Source organism: Rutidosis leptorrhynchoides, chromosome 11 (assembly GCF_046630445.1).
Source record: "Rutidosis leptorrhynchoides isolate AG116_Rl617_1_P2 chromosome 11, CSIRO_AGI_Rlap_v1, whole genome shotgun sequence".
NCBI lineage: Eukaryota > Viridiplantae > Streptophyta > Magnoliopsida > Asterales > Asteraceae > Rutidosis > Rutidosis leptorrhynchoides.
In genome coordinates this window covers 111,394,633-111,411,538 of record NC_092343.1, presented here as the reverse complement: position 1 = coordinate 111,411,538, position 16,906 = coordinate 111,394,633, and positions in this window count along the sequence as shown.

Here is a 16,906-nt window from a genome sequence, read left to right as displayed (position 1 = left end):
CTTTAATTTAGGTTGACGACCTTTCAGACCGACTTACTACTTGTACACTTTCGTATCGACTTGTATTGCTTATTCACCGTGAGTTATAGCTTCCTTTTTTACTTATACTATTTTTGGGACTGAGAATACATGCGCTTTTTATATTTTACTTACTTGACACGAGTACTTAAACTTTACATATGTGTGGGTTATATAACGGCATAAATATTCCCCTTAGCATGGTAATGTTTAATCATTGGTTTTTGAACCGGTGAACGCAAATATTATATATGGATCCATAGGGTTTGACATCCCCACTCGGGCTACTCGCGCTAGCATTTAACGGGTGTTTAATACTTCGAGGACATATGCACTCGCCAGGTGTACTTTTAGGGGGTGATATTTATATTTACGTTAAGTCTAGTTACCATGTGCCCTAAGTTATACATATACTTTTCATACTGTTTTGAAACATTGAAATCTCGTGGTCAATCTTACATTACTGTTACAACTTAAACTATAGCTCACCAACATTATTGTTGACGTTTTAAGCATGTTTTCTCAGGTGCTTAGAGGTTTGTTGCTTCCACTGTTTAAACTTGCTGTCTTGGTGTTAAACTTGCTGTTAAGGACCTGCTGTGCTAGAATTCCGCTGCATAATCTTAGAGATGTCTCAATCATGGAACTTTTCTTTTACATTCGTAGGTTATGTTAATTTCAAATAATGACTTTGTAACGACCTTTGTGTCACGTTATCTTTTGTAAACGCTATGTCTTTTATGAATGCAAAACTGGTTTTCAAACAACATGTAGTACTTGACCGTGCAAAGATCCTGTTGTTGACGAATCGTACACGATGGTTTTGTACGGGGCGTCACAGTGATCCATAAAATTTCAACATCCTATCATCCCCAAACAAGTGGGCAAGTGGAGAATACCAATCGGTCGTTAAAACTCATACTTGAAAAGACCGTTGGTGTGAATCCAAAAGAGTGGTCAGTTAAGTTAAATGATGCATTGTGGGCCTTTCGCACGGCCTACAAAACACCTATTGGAACCACTCCTTTTTGTATGGTATACGGAAAAGCATGCCATCTCCCTTTGGAGATTGAACACAAAGCGCATTGGACGCTAAGGGCATGTAATTTGGATTACCAAGAGGCGGGTCGGTTATGTTTGACCCAGTTAAATGAATTAGACGAGTTGAGGCTTGAAGCCTATGACAACTATCTAATTTATAAAGAAAAAACCAAAAAATGGCACGACAAGAGATTAAAAAATCCAAAGGAATTCATGGAAGGAGATCGGGTCCTTGTTTACAATGCTCGTTTCAAGTTATCACCAGGAAAGCTTAAGTCCCGATGGTCGGGACCATTTATTGTTAGAAGGGTGTACCCTTATGGTACAATTGAAGTGGTGAACTGGAAGGGCGATATTTTTAAAGTGAATGGCCACGGGGTCAAACACTATGTCGATGGTCCCCTGGAAATCGAAGACGAGGTTAGCCTCAACTTCGAGAACAAAACCTAAATTAAAACGGGGATGAGTTGGGTGAACGACTCGTTAAAGAAAGTTCACACATGTAAATAGTGTGAATTGAGTGTTTTATGATTGATTTGATTATTTTTAATGTACAAAATGATCTATGATGATGTTATGAGCTTTTGTGTGTTGAAAATGGGAATTTTTATGAGTTTTATGCAAATTTTGAGCCACAGACTAGTGGGACGCCGTCTAAAATCCCTTGGATGCCGTCCAATTTCAAAGGATTTTCTCAAAATATGGTCAGTACTTTTTAGTGTAATTGGACGCCGTCCAAAATCACTGGACGTCGTCCCACTCTTAACAACTGGACGCCGTCCAGATTTCTGGACGCCGTCCAGCATTTTGGACGCCGTCCAGACACCTGACCAGAAAAAAATAAAACGCGTTTTAAGAGGTTATCCAACCCATTTTTCAACCACACGCACTCTTAACTCAGCTTTTCTCTCCCAAACATGAACCAACACTCACAAAACCCTAAAATCTACTTCAAATTCGCGATTTCTTCCTTCAAATCCAAGCTTGAATCATGTATTCTAGGGTATTACTACTCCCTTTTCATAATTTTCTTTCTTAATTACTTGATTTATATGTCTATATGTATAATTTGGTGAAAGATAAGTGTGGGGTGTGTGATTTGCATGATTCTTGTTTCAATTAACATGCCTTAGTTGTTTAATTACCCATTATGTCTTGATTTTGCAATAATTATATGTTTAATGGGTATGTTCATGATTCTAGGGTTTGTAATGTTTAAATCCGAAATTAGGGTGATTAATTCAAGATATTGAGTTTGTTTGTGTTGTTTATGAAGCTTGTGAAGTGTTTAATTATTGTTGATGATGTAGATGTTAATTTGGCCGGGTCATAAATTGAATGTTCTTGAATTTTTAGCATGCATTGAATTGTAATGATCTTATGAAAGATGTATGCTTGATTTTCATTTGTTTAAGCCTATTGAAGTGGATTGATGGTATGGAATGCTATAATGTAGTGGCGTTATAATGGTCATTTTGAACTAAATTGTGATAACTTGTGCTATGATTGTAATGAATATCATTAGAATGCAATTTTAAATGTCATGACCTATGAACGCAACATGCTTGAGTCCTAAGTTGATGCCTAATTGTGAATTTTGTGATCCACATTTTTGTGAGAGTGTATTTACTAGTTTATGTTGACTTTGGTTTACTGTGATCAATTATTCCGAACATACTCTTTTTCTTATATGAATCACAATGCTTATGAACTTTGAATGGAATGACTAATTTCCCTTGCTACTCGGTTATGTTTTTAGCTAACACTAACACAACGGTTTCTATGTTCTTTTGGTTTGGTGTTATTATGTTTTGTAGGGACAATCTAGCCGAGGTGGACAACCGAAAAGAGGCAGAACATCAAGAAACATTCCACCACCACCACCACAACGACATTCATCATCATCATCTGGCGAAGAAGAAGAGGATCAAAATAATCCAATATTATGGTTAGAACATCTTCGGGACAATGATGATTACGGGAAAACTTTTGCTCGAATTACCCGTAGACCAATTAATGCTACATGGTATTTCGACTGGGCTCCTTTGATTGAGGCGGGTATGCATACCCATGTCACTCGTTTGTTAGCTATACCATATAATAACATAGTGACCTATGCATGGGAACACATTTTCAGTCTACACGATCAAGTGTTTCCCATGCTATGTAAAGAATTCTACTAAACTTTCCTATTCAATAATGTTCGCGATCCACTATCGGATGCTTTCTTTAGATTCCGACTAGGGGGTGAGGAAAGAAGTTTGAGTAGTTTTGGGTTATGTAGAGTTTTGGGTATTTTTAACGAGCTTACTGACGCACAATTAAGGACATATTTGGTAAGCTCAGACTATCATGGAAGAGTGGGTTTTAATGAACAATCCTTTTGGAGAAGGATTAGAGGTCCGAATGCATCCAGCCCGTTCAAATCAAGCAGACACATGTATACCGAAATAGCAACCCCGGATGATAAGCTTCTCCATCGACTTATCGCATGTACTTTTAATGCGAGAGTCGAAGGACATGAAAAGGTAAAATCTCTGGATCTATGGATAATGGATCAAATAAAATGGGGTTGTCACACAGATATACCGGGGTTAATTGGGAACTATTTGTTGGGTATCGCTACGGATGTACGAAGAGATAAACCGCTTCTAGGGGGCCACTACATTACGCAGATTGCTCGTCACTTTAATATTGATCTTAATCGCTTGATTGAATGTGACCATGCAATGAAAGCCTTGAAAAAGGTTTCTTATGTTAATGCTGGGATTTTGATGTACGACGAAAATAGGCGTTTGGTACCTTTTGTGGCAGGTGGCGCGAGTGGTAGTGGAGCGAATGTTCAACAGGAACAACAAGAGGAAGAGGAAGCGGAAATGGAAGCCCAAACAAATGTTCATGATCAAGGTCCTTGGAATCCGTCCCAATCTAGTTGGGATAATTTGGTTGATAGTGTCAATAATATGAGGTTGAGTCAGCAAGGAATGGAGCAACGCCAGATTGCTCAAGTACATAATCAGGGATGGAACAGTTATGGTATTGATTGGAATAACCATAACATTGAGTTATTTTATTCCAACCCCGATCAGTACTATGGGACAACACGTCTGACACCCCAATACTACACTGATCCTCAAAACCCACCTCCGCCTTACCCAATTTATAATACTAACGCTGCGATACAGGATGCCAGGAACCGGTTTGAGCAGGAATACCCGCAGGGACGCCGAAGCAGAGATGGCTTAGAAAATTACTTTTGGCCTTACGATAACTGAAGGCCTGCGAGCCTATGATCATTTTGTTACATTTTCAAACAATTTATTTATTTGTTATGGTGTGTATTGAAACAATATTCGTTTGTATTTTTAAACTAATTGTGTGGATTAATAATGGTTGTGGTTGTGGAAACACCATTATTTTTAGTATTATTTGTGTGGTTTGTTATTTTTTTCAGCGTGGTTGAACTTCAAAGACTGGCATTAAGTTCAGCAACATTTGATATTATGATGTATGTATGTAGATAATCGAGGAATGGACGATGCTCTAATACTGGCAGTAAGTTCAGCGGCATTCATCTACATGTTCCACGATTTACAGGTTAAAAATTTGAAAATTTCTACAATCACCCTATCACTTTGCCCTCTAAATTTGATCTTTTTTCTGATTTCATGCAATGAGGGCCTTGCATGATCTCAAGTGTGGGGTGGGAGATATAAATTTATCGGGAATTCATTTTACAAAAATTAAGGCGTTTATGATAAAAATTTTAAATTTTCAGGTAGCCTTAGAAGCGAAAATTGTCCAAAACCCATTTTACATACATTTTGTTCTAAAACTAGAAAAAAAATGTTGATTTATGTTTTAAATTAATAATAGTCTTTGAAGTTGCACTATCATTCAATTATTTGAATGAAAATCCTACTAGTTTAGTAAAGCTAACTTGTAGGTCACTTGTACCAAAACGAGTGTAAACCGTGAGAGAGCGGTGATTGCATAGCGTGGTCGAAAACCGGACCTCGCACCAGATCGAAATCTAAAACAGGACGATCCTCATTGTTTCTCCTCACAAGGACAATGTTGTGTCCGACCACTTAATTATTACCCATAGGATGTATCCATTCCATCCTCAAGGAAGTAAAGTCTTCTAAACGACACACTTGCTGATTTGTTTCAGAAGTTGTAGTCCTGACCAGTTGTAGGGTGACGAAAAATCTTGAAAAGTCATTGCTAAAATTGACTGGAAATCTACCAGGCCTCAACGTCAAACAGGGAAACTGGTAGTCAAAGCTTATCTCAATGAGGGAGATTTGCTGGCCAAATGGGAAGCGCACCATGATACACAAAATGTCAGTGATTGATCAGATTCCCAGTGGATAACCTCCGAAAAGGTAAGATATCAGCTTTTAAGCCTGATAAACCTCAATCTTCATGATTGATTTAACGGATTAGATGATTACCTCATGATTATCAATGATATCCGGACGTAATGTGTATCCTCCTAAGCACATTATTTTCTTACCAACATCTCGTGATGTTAGGTACTGTGGGAGGGATTGGCTTGACCAATAGCAGGAAACCCGCACTCATTTTTTTTCAAAATTCAGAAAATCCGAGAAAATCGAAAAACATGCCTAGTGTAAAAACTAGCACAACATTTTCAAAAACATAAAACGTTTTCATAAGATCCTGATTTCTGTAGGATCAAATTTTTCGAATACTTGGCTCTAATCTCCCAAAAATGTTTGCGTGTGTTCTCATTGTGTATATAGCGTAAGTGTGATTCCAATATAGGTGTGGTGTACTTAAAGCGTGTGTTTCATATAGCGTGAGTTACATTTTAAATAAGCGTGTGTATTTCGTGTGTTTCGCATGATTGGTGTGATGTGTGTACGCTATGTTTTGTAAGTGTGTTTGATATTGTTCTACTTTGTAAGAAAGATTTGCTTGAGGACAAGCAAGGTTTAAGTGTGGGGTGTTTTGATATTTCTCAAATACATCATATATATATATATATCTCGCAATATCATGTGAAATACTCTCGAATTAAGGATAGTTAAGGCGGTTTCTACAAGTAATACACAAAGGTATGTAAAGTGTATCGGAAAGTGGTTTATAAAGAGTTTTGGTGAATTATGACCGTTCTATAAGTTGTTATTTCATCATAGTTGATTCTGATACATGTTATGGTTAAATTAATGCTCTAAAATGATAAAACAAGGCTTCAGATATGTTGGACGCCGTCCAAAATGATTGAGACTCCGTCTAAATGAAGGGAGATTATGAAAAAACGAGACAGTAAAATTCAGCACAACTGGACGCCGTCCAGAAATCTGGACGCCGTCCAGCCCTTCACAACTGGATGCCGTCCAGAAATCTGGACGCCGTCCAGGCCTTTACAACAGGACGCCATCCAGTATCTTGGACGCCATCCAGAAGTAGGTTTCAGCCTACTTTTGCTTTTTGACCAACTTTAACTACTTTAAAAAGAGAATGATTGAAGAGATACGAGGAGATACGAACCAGAGGAGTTAGAAGATGATTTTAGGAGCTATTTTGGAGAACTCCAAGCTCTTTGAAGAGGATAAAACATCCAAGAATCAAGATTCAACACCTTCTCCATTCAAGATTCATTCTCAATTAGGTTGATTTCATGTTCTTCACAATGAATTCTACTTATCATTTGATTGTTATTTTACTTGTTATCATGATTGTTGGCAAAACCCTTTATAATGTTTGTCTAGATTAATAACCAAAGTATTGGATGTAAACTTATTGATTGAATGTATTATGTGTGATAGATTAAAGCTTGAATCAAAGAACCATGCTTATTGATGTTAAATAATTTGTATCTAGTTAATTGATATGTTGTTGATAAATAGAACTCTTGTTGATGTATCATATTGATTTACAATCAACTTGTCTTAGATTGATTGTTTACTAAACCGGACCAAGGGGGTAATTTAGATCAAAACGATTAGACGATATAGGGATGAATTGTGTAGAGCGAACGCAAAAGACAATTAGTATTCAAGTCTTTGATCTAGCTAATCAACTAGTCACAAACGAAAAGGTCTAGGTGATAGGGAACCCTCCACTTAGTAATTCTAGTTTGAGTACTTGCTAAAGAGAACTCTTGGCAAGTCGATTTGGGTGATTAGCATATATATCATAGTTATTTGGTTACAAACACGAGAACTATAGAGAAAAGGGAACCCTTGATCTTGTAATCGAGTTTACGTGTTTACTAAAGAGAACTCTTGGTAAATCTATTAGGTAACTTACACACATATTCATTCAATCGGGTCTTAACAATATAACTTACATCCAATACCGAGGGTAAAATATCTAGATGAACATTTCATCTCTTTGATCTAAATCAAACTATCTTATTTGCTTTCTTTGCACTTGTTTTTATTATATAAACTTAAAAGACCAAAAATATTGTTTTTACTTTTAATCTGCTCTGATTTGGCTAAATCGTTAAATAGCCACAAAAACATAATATCTTGTGCCTTTAAGTTTCATTTACTTAGTTAATCATAATATAGTTTCTAATTATAGTTTGACTAATACAACTGTCCTTGGAACGATACACGGAACTAAACCATTATTTATACTACTACACGATCGGGTACACTGCCCGTTAGTGTGTAACACTCTTTAATTGGTATTTTTCCATACTATTTCATACAACAATTTATATGCCACATTTCGCACATCAGTAACCCAGTGAAGATTAAAAAGAACAGACATCATGTCGAATGAAAGTTGGAAATCGTGACAACATAAAACGGTGAAATCTTTTTTAACTGATAAAGTTGTGAATACTTGTTTCTTTCTTTCTCTTTTTTTTCTTTTTCTTCTGGCGGTTCATCGATCCTACCATGTCTGCAACATTGTTTATCCTTGCAGCAATTCTACACAAGACAAGTAAACAAGATCAATCAGTCAAATAAGATGTCACCTACATACACTTACATACCATACAATAGATTATAAGTAGATAGTGAAGGTAGTATTGAGTTAAATGAAATTTTTGTTTACTTTCATTACTTTATCAAAACATAGTTTCTTGAATACTAACCTCAATATTAAAATTTTAATAACATTATAGCATTATACTATATATTAAATATACATAGTTACATTCTTTTGAATAGCATACATATTTCTTCATGTTGTTCACAAAAGAGCCAATACATATGAGTTAGAAAAAGACTCACTCTATCCGCTAACCTAAACAGGGACATGTTTACCCGGTAGTAATAGCTTAAATTGACATGTCATGACAATAAAACTTAAAGATATATTGTAAGCTTATGAAGTAGTATCAACGAGGAGGTATAGCACATCAATTACCCAACATTAACAATTAAATTTTAAGACTAGCAAGTTAAACAATTTAATAGACAAATAGAGAAGGATCGTATTGTGAGAGCTAAGAAATGATAGAGATGAGAGACATTAGACATACCTTTAAAAATCATACATAAAGATCGGGGATTTCGGAGAGGATGTGGTGCTATTTTCCTTTTCTATTGTGACACTTTGCTTGCAGTTTTGGGCAAAAATATATTTTCAAACTATAAATTGAAGGAAGTAGCTTCTCTGGAAGATCAGTAAGCTTCGGGCATGAATCAATCACAAGTTGATGAAGTTTGGTGAGGTGCTCTAGACCACCTGAAATTGATTTCAGCCCCTTAAAACCATTGATTTCTAGGAATGTTATAGACGGTGGAATACGAAAGAATGAAGTAGCATTACTCGTGCCCTCTTCCTTTGCAAAGGGTGTGTTCCCTGAATTTCACCATGCAGGTATAGAGTAACAAGTGATGGTGGGAAATCTTGTGAGCCCCACACGGATATGGGCTTTTCTAAACCTCCTATAGTGAAGCTAGTCATTTTAGGAGGCCACTTGCCACTAGGAAAAGATTCGTCCATTTGTGGATAATGACTTATCAACAGCTCTTTCATAGATTTAAGACTTGGCAACACCAGATGGGGAAAGGATTTAAGATTTTTGCAATGAATGATCTCAAGATATTTAAGAGTAAGAGGACCAAAACCATTCTCAGGAATGGATTCAACGTTACAACAGCCTCTAATTGTCAACCTCGTGAGATGAACAAAGCCTTCTTCTGGAAACAACTTCAAATTAGGCCAGCCAACCACATCAAGAGATTCAAGTGGCGACAAAACCTTGCCACCACTCAAAGTTTGCTCGAGATTATCACATCGTCGAATGTCAAGAAGCTTTAGAGTCGATGTGACCTCGAGTCCTGAGTGGAAGTTCAAGGATGAGAGTAAAGGACAATCCCAAATTACCAACCTTTCAATACTATTTAGACAATCATAATGAGTTGATCTCTTACAGTCATGGATATTCACTTCTTTAACAGATTCCATGCTAACATCCTGTTGGTGATTTTAGTGTCATCTAACGTACATTTTAGTTAGTTGTGATTTACTTGAATTCAGGTGTTAGCTAGCTATACTTACCAACGGGTTCGGAGAGTGTGGAGTGCACGCCCGTAAGAGTTGGCTGCTAACTGTCGCGCAAAATGCGGGGATCATGGGGGCTGCGCCCCCATGCATGGTCCAAGGGGCAGCGCCCCTGGAGGGGTCCAAAATTGAAAAGTTTCATTCGAATAAGTTGCATTCGTTAACTAGAAAAGTTGCATTCGAATAAGTGTCAGCGAACAGGTATACCTTTTGGTATAACCGATTTTCCCGCCATAATTGAAGGGTTACACCCTTTCGGTTTAACTGTTTTCCTATAACAGTTTATGGACGTTTTGTTCATTCATTCGGCATTCATCAAACCAATAGAAACACAAACATATTCTCTAACAATTTGATCAGTGATTTCATTGCCAAAAACACTGATTGCGTTCTTATATAATGACTGTAAAGATTTCGTGCAACCGAGGCAATCGTAGGGTTGAAATACTTTATAGAGATAGTGATTACACGATTCAAGAACGAATCTGGCAGTCAATTCATACCCAATTTCTAACAAATCTATAAAGTATTTAGTCTGTAATCATGTCTGGGGAAACAGTGAAAGAGATGACAAGGTAGTTTGCAAAACTGGAGAAATTTGAAGGAGTTAATTTTCATAGATGGCAACAGAAGATGTGATTCCTATTAACAACGTTGAAGGTTGTTCATGTTCTATCTACCCTCATGCTAGAACTTCCCGAGGATGCAACTCTGGATCAAATCAGAAGAAGAAACAAGTGGGATAACGATGATTTCATATGTCATGGCTGATAGGTCAGATCATGTTGAGATTGAGAGAAATGATAAGATAGAATGAGATTCGGTATGTATGAAGGAGACTCAGTATGAGAGAGAATCGGTAAAATTACATTCCACAGCTTCTAGAACTAGGTTACAATACAATGGCTATCTAATTAGGACTACTTAGGTTCCTTATATAGCCCTCTTCTAAGGAACCTTCATTTAAGCTTAATTCACATTAACACTATACAACTTCGGGGTCCTAACAATCTCCCCCTTAGTGTTAAATGTGAACTTTACAATATAATCCTATTTTGAACATCTAAAGGAACTTTGTTCCTCTGAAGTGAACTTTATATTTGAATCCCTTGAGATTCTCATATCTTCGTATATTCACTCTTGTTTTGAGATGACTTTTCAATCTTGTGAGAATGTATTTGACAATCTCATTATCTTCAGTTGAATAGCAGTTATTGATCAGTCTCCATCTCATGTATTTGAAAGCATACATCAATGTTCCGTCTGAGTATCTTCTGAAATCTGAGACTCTGATGAAGATCTTTGTATAGTGAGAATTAACAAATACAAACCCATATGGACAGTCGCTCACTTCAAGTAAGGACATGTATCTTAGCTCTTCAATCACTTGTTTTGGCGGTTTGATTCTGAGCTTTTTGTGTCCAGATTCCAATCCCATTTGAAAATCATGAACATACATCCATCTCATCGAATCAAGAATAAACCCGTAGACTGCCTTCATTGCAGTAGCATGATAAGTTGTTGCAGATTCATTCAAGTTAATCAAATAATTGTAAATGAAAATAATGTGTCCATCTTCAGTTTATCAAAATCCGCTTCTGAAAACTGATAATCCTCATCATCCATTCTTGTAACTTGAAACAATGGCATCTTCACTCCATCTTTATTAATCATCAAAACCTTATTTATGCTTTTGATCTCTGAATTCCGCTGAATTTGAAGTTTCTCTTCATTCTTCAATTTGAATTTATTGCGAACACTCAGATAAGCTTTGAGATATTCTGGTTTCTTATGATATTTCCATGCACCCAGAACACTCATTGATGCAGAAAGAACGAGATCAGAATTACCATAGATTCTATACACTTGTTGTTCAATGAATGGTGAACGAAGAATCGTTTTCTCTTCATCCTCACTCAGTTGGTAATCAGCATCACGCTCAAGAACAATCTATGCAGTTTGAAATGGAACATTCAAATCAGGAGGAGTCATAGTATCTTCTTTGCCATTAGAGAAAATCTCCATTTCAAAGTGTATTACAAATTCATCAGTTGGAGATGTCAAATTAACGAATTGATGATTATTGAATTCATTGGCGATACTCGATGACCCCTTCAAAATATCTTCAATGTTGTCAAAGTTTTGATTGTTCTCTTGAGATGACTTATTCTCTGATTGATCAGCTGTATCCATAATCGTTAACATCCCTGAGTCACCCTCTCTCTGACTTTCTAATTCATCTAGAAAACTTTCACACTAGATTTCCTCAATTTCATCACTACCGGAATCAGATATATCAACAACATCTTTATCCTTCTGTTGACTAGATGCACCAGCTTCATAACCACTGGACCAATGACCACTTTGTCTATTCTCCCCCTCATGAAGATTGTCGGGATTGAAATCATCATGATTAGGCATGTGAATTGGTCCAGGTGACTTGCATGGAGAGAAAGGATACACTATCCTTGCTTGCTCAAGATAAATCATCATAGTCTCGCGAACTTCATCAAGATCAGTTCGTTTAGAAAACTCAGCAAGATAGAGCTCCTGCACCTCATTGTCAGAGAGATACTGTAATCCATATCTATTTGAAATTCGAGAAGGTGACCCAGTTGGTGAAACAATGGTGTAACCATGAACAATAGCAGCATCAGCAGTAACTGTTGAAGGCGATGTCGATGGAAGTGTATGAGTTGCCGTGAGGGTAGGTAAGGATGATTGTGCGGTATTATTCTTATATGTAGGGCTGTACATACTACTAGTCAGATTTGTGATATCCCCTTTTGATGGAGGTTGGGTAACAACCGGAGTTGTCACCGGTGAAGTTTCTTTCGAAGCATCCGCCTCCATGACTTTAGTCTCATGGGACTCTGACAGAGTAGCAGAACTACCCGTCGGTTTAGCTCTCGCAGAGATATTGCTATCTCCGACTCCTGAAATCATTGATATACCATGAGGTGGCACATCTCTTTCAGTTAAAGACTCTTCCTCCAGACCCTGAGATTCAGAATCCGAAAGAGAAGTGGTTTGATCCAATGGATCACTTTCATGAACCAAGGGATCAGTTTGCTGGAAGTCTGATAAATATCCCGAAAGGATTGTCATGTTGACTCGTTTCCATGGGACGCGGCAGATATCCCTCATCAAGATAAGCAGGGCCTCCAGACCCTGTTGTACATTGAGGCACAAGAGGATTTCCAGCCGATACGCAGGGTGCCTTTTCAAGATTTTTCTGCTCCCCTTCGGCCGTTCTGGACTTCAATGAATGAGTTTCCTCAATCGATTGAGTCAACGCAGACTTTACTGCATAGGAAGACTTTACTTCCTTAGATGCCGAAGCATCTTGCTTTGTAGGATTTATTCTTAAGTCCTGTTTAGATTGGATGGGCTTAGTGGTCTTTTTACCATCCGTGCGTTTAGATCTCTTGCCTACCGAAACTTGCGCTTCATTTAGCATAGGGCTTACTGTTATTATTGGATGTGATACGGAGATGGGTGAGGGTGACCTAATTGGCTCTAGGTCTTGGTCCTTATCACCAACGGTTGTAGTAACTGTTTGGCAGATGATAGGTGTCGAAGTCCTAGATCTAGTTACTCGTTGGGTTGGCGGAGTCTGAATCATCTCATCAGGGATATATCGAGTTCTCTTAAGAGAATGTTCGGGAGACGATTCAGATGCTGTTGCTGAAGTGTCGGTTTCACTGCTCACTTCAGGTGTTGTGGAAAGGGTTGGTTCAATCCTAGTTGAACTAGGTTCCCTGATCCTCACGGGTTGAGCTTGATGTGCTGCCCTAGCTCGTTTGAGGTTCACCCTAGGTGGAGGATTAGCTGGTCCGGGTGGTTGAACTACAGGTTCCTCTACAACCTCTGGGGCTGGAACCGCGGCGGGTTCAACTTGTTCTTGTTGTACCGGGTTCAGAAGAGGTATTCCTACAGCCTTAAAATAAGAATGCATACGAGCGTCTTGGGGTTCAGCTAGCCTCACTAGCCAATTTGGAATCGGCGCAGTGAATTGATTATTAGATACCATCGGGGTATTCATCTTCAGCTCCACAAATCGTTTCATCTGTAATCCATGTGTACCTGGTACAAATATATTTGCATTTCTGCAAGCATTTATTGCGTCATGGATAAAGATACAGAAAAACCTTTCACAAGGGATGTATGAACCCCTTGGTTTATCAACTTGAGCTTGAACCAAATCCCATATTAGTTCTGCATAGTCAGGAGCTTCTACTCTTATGAAAGAGTAGAACAACTTCAGCATTGGCACAGTCAGGCTGTTGGATCCACTCCTTGTCATCAGCAAGCATCTGTTGATGATTGAGAAGATCACATACCACCTTGAGTGCAGATACTTCTTCTGAAACTTAGCCGAAGGAACATTGCGGGCTCCAACATAACCAAGATCAAAGACAGATGACATCATCTGTTGAGTAGCAGGAAAAGCAGGAGCATTATGCACAACAGGAAGTCTGAATATCCTCCTGAAATCATCCTTAGTGATACTCCTCCTCCCTTGAACTCCTCTCAGTTGTAATTCAAAACGAGCTTGTGTTCCCTCTGGATTTTCAGTAGCAGGTTGTGTAGCTTTCACAAACCTAATTGTTCTGTTAAGTAGCTCCAGATCTGTTACAGGTACACTGACTGTAGAGTTTAGAGCAGGCCACAGAGTGTGCCTCTCTAGAATTGCAGTCCAGTAGTTGTAGGGAATGTTGGTTTCAGAATTGATGAAGTGATTGTTCGTCATTTAGCTGTATATCTCTATTCTTATTTGCCTTTGAAATCCTTTGTATATGTTTTATCTTTTATATTTTATGATTTTTATGGTTTTTCAAAGATATAAAAATCCTTTATTCTCAAATATGAACAAGTAATTGACAATCATGAAATTCATATGATATTCATCACAATACAAATCCATCATGCAAAGTCAATTATATAACACAAAGAATCAGAACAACACTTAGTCAATTTTTAAACACAATTCAAGCAGATTCGGTAGTCATGAAAACTTAAAATTCTGTAACCAAATAAGCTTGAGTTTTCAGATCAGAAAGATATAGAATAAACATGTTAAGTATTTGAAGATAAAAATCAGAAAGTTTCAAGGTACCAAAAGTCAGACTCGGTATCAAGAGAAGAACAGATTCGGTATCTCCAAAATTAACATAAAGTCACTCAAACATACATATTCTATCATGTAAAATCACAACCATAATCAATTAATCACTCAATTAGAAGCAGATAACCATAATCAATTAACCACTCAATTAGAAGCAGATCAACATGTTAATCGTATGAACAGATACGGTACTATAGATAGAACATATTCGGTAGATACAGAATCCATCAAACAATCAATTAAACATGTAATCAAACTTGGTCAAATGATAGATCAATTAATATAACTCAGACTAGACAAGACTTCATGTTAATTAACCAAATCAATTGAGTTTAATCAAAGATTAGAATACGACTCAGACTCGGTATAATCAACAAAATTTCAAAATTGAGAGTCATAATCCAGTTATTTTGATCTTTTCTGGTTTAAAAATATTTAATTATCTTAGATCTACACGTATGTATCTAAAGCAATGATTAAAATGAAATTATACCAAAGATTTGAAGAAACAGAAGAACGGACTCGGTAGATTAGGCAGATTCAGTATGTTCAGTAAGACTCGGTAGGTAATTAAGCACAGTAAGAGAGTTAGTTTGACTTTGACCCTCCTTTTATAGATACCGAAGATAAAATACCGAATGGTCTTTACCGAATGGGCCTATTTTACCGAATACAGTCCACTTTTCAAAACTTTATCAATTTAACTTCAAAATCTTGACAAATTGACTTTTCCTCTTAAAATTCATTTCAATCTTTTCATGATAAACAATTCTGAGACAATTTTTGAAAACTTTGAACTTACCGAATCTGTACTGTTGGATGTCAAATTCGGTATAATGCTAAAAATAGCATTTATTCAGTAAAAATAAAATATTTTTGGATTTTATCTTTTCCAATTTTTATGAATTTTTTAAAATAAGATTTGTACTTAAAAGAACTTTGAATTTGTGAACAAAGTACAAATCTTCAGTGATACCAATTGTTAAAATGGGTTGCATACAGAGATGTATACAAGCCTTAGTGAATTATTTCAGATATAAAACAAAGAATTTATGAATTCACTTTTGAAAAACAATATTTTTGAGTAATTTTCTCATTTTCTCCCTTTTTCTCCCCCTCAAAATGTGATATACAAGAAGGTAAAGCAGCATTTTGATAAATTTCCCAAGAAAATGAATTAACTCCCCCTTGAAATATGATATCAATGAGTTACCTCCCCCTTACATAACCATTGAACAATTATATCCAGGAAGTTATCATAAATCTAAAGGCTCCCCCTTAAAAGATGATATCCAAAGCATATAAAAGTAGTTGCTCCCCCTAGAAAGTATCTACTCCTCCTAAACACAAGATCCCAAGAATAAGTCCTAACAGATCTAAGGAATATCAAGCACTATACTCTACCATGCCAATCTCTTTGATCAAGAACTTTAGCCTAAGTTCATCTAAAGGCTTAGTGAACATGTCAGCTAATTGCACTTTGGTAGGCACAAAGTATAACTCTACATCCCCTTTCTCTACATGGTCCTTAATGAAATGATAGTGAATATCTATGTGTTTAGTCTTAGAATGCTGGACCGGGTTGCTTGTAATTGCAATAGCACTTTGTGAATCATAGTAAATCGGGGTCTTAGTAAACTTAAAGCCATAGTCTAAAAGTTGAATTTGCATCCACAAAACTTGTGAACAACAATGAGCTGCAGCAATGTACTTAGACTCAGCTGTTGATAAAGACACACAGTTCTGCTTTTTGGATGACCAACCAACTAGCCTATTACCTAAAATCTGAATTGATCCAGATGTGCTTTTTCTATCAACATGGCAACCGCCATGATCCGCATCAGTGTAAGCAGTGAGATTGAAATCGGATCCATGAGGATACCAGATCCCAAGGTTAGGTGTACCTTTTAGGTACTGAAAAATCCTAACAACCGCTTTGGAATGAGATTTCTTAGGGTTTGACTGAAAGCGGGCACAGACAGTTACAGCAAGTGTAATGTCAGGTCGACTTGCAGTCAGATAGATTAAAGAACCAACCATGCTTCGATAAAGCATAATATCAAAGGGTTCCCCATTAGTATCAGCATCCAGTAAAGTCCTCATTGGGTTGTCATTGATTTTAAAGCAGTCATTTTAAAACATTTTAGCATATCATTGATATACTTTGTTTGACTGAGAAAAATCCCGTTTGGTAATTGTTTTACTTGTAACCCCAAA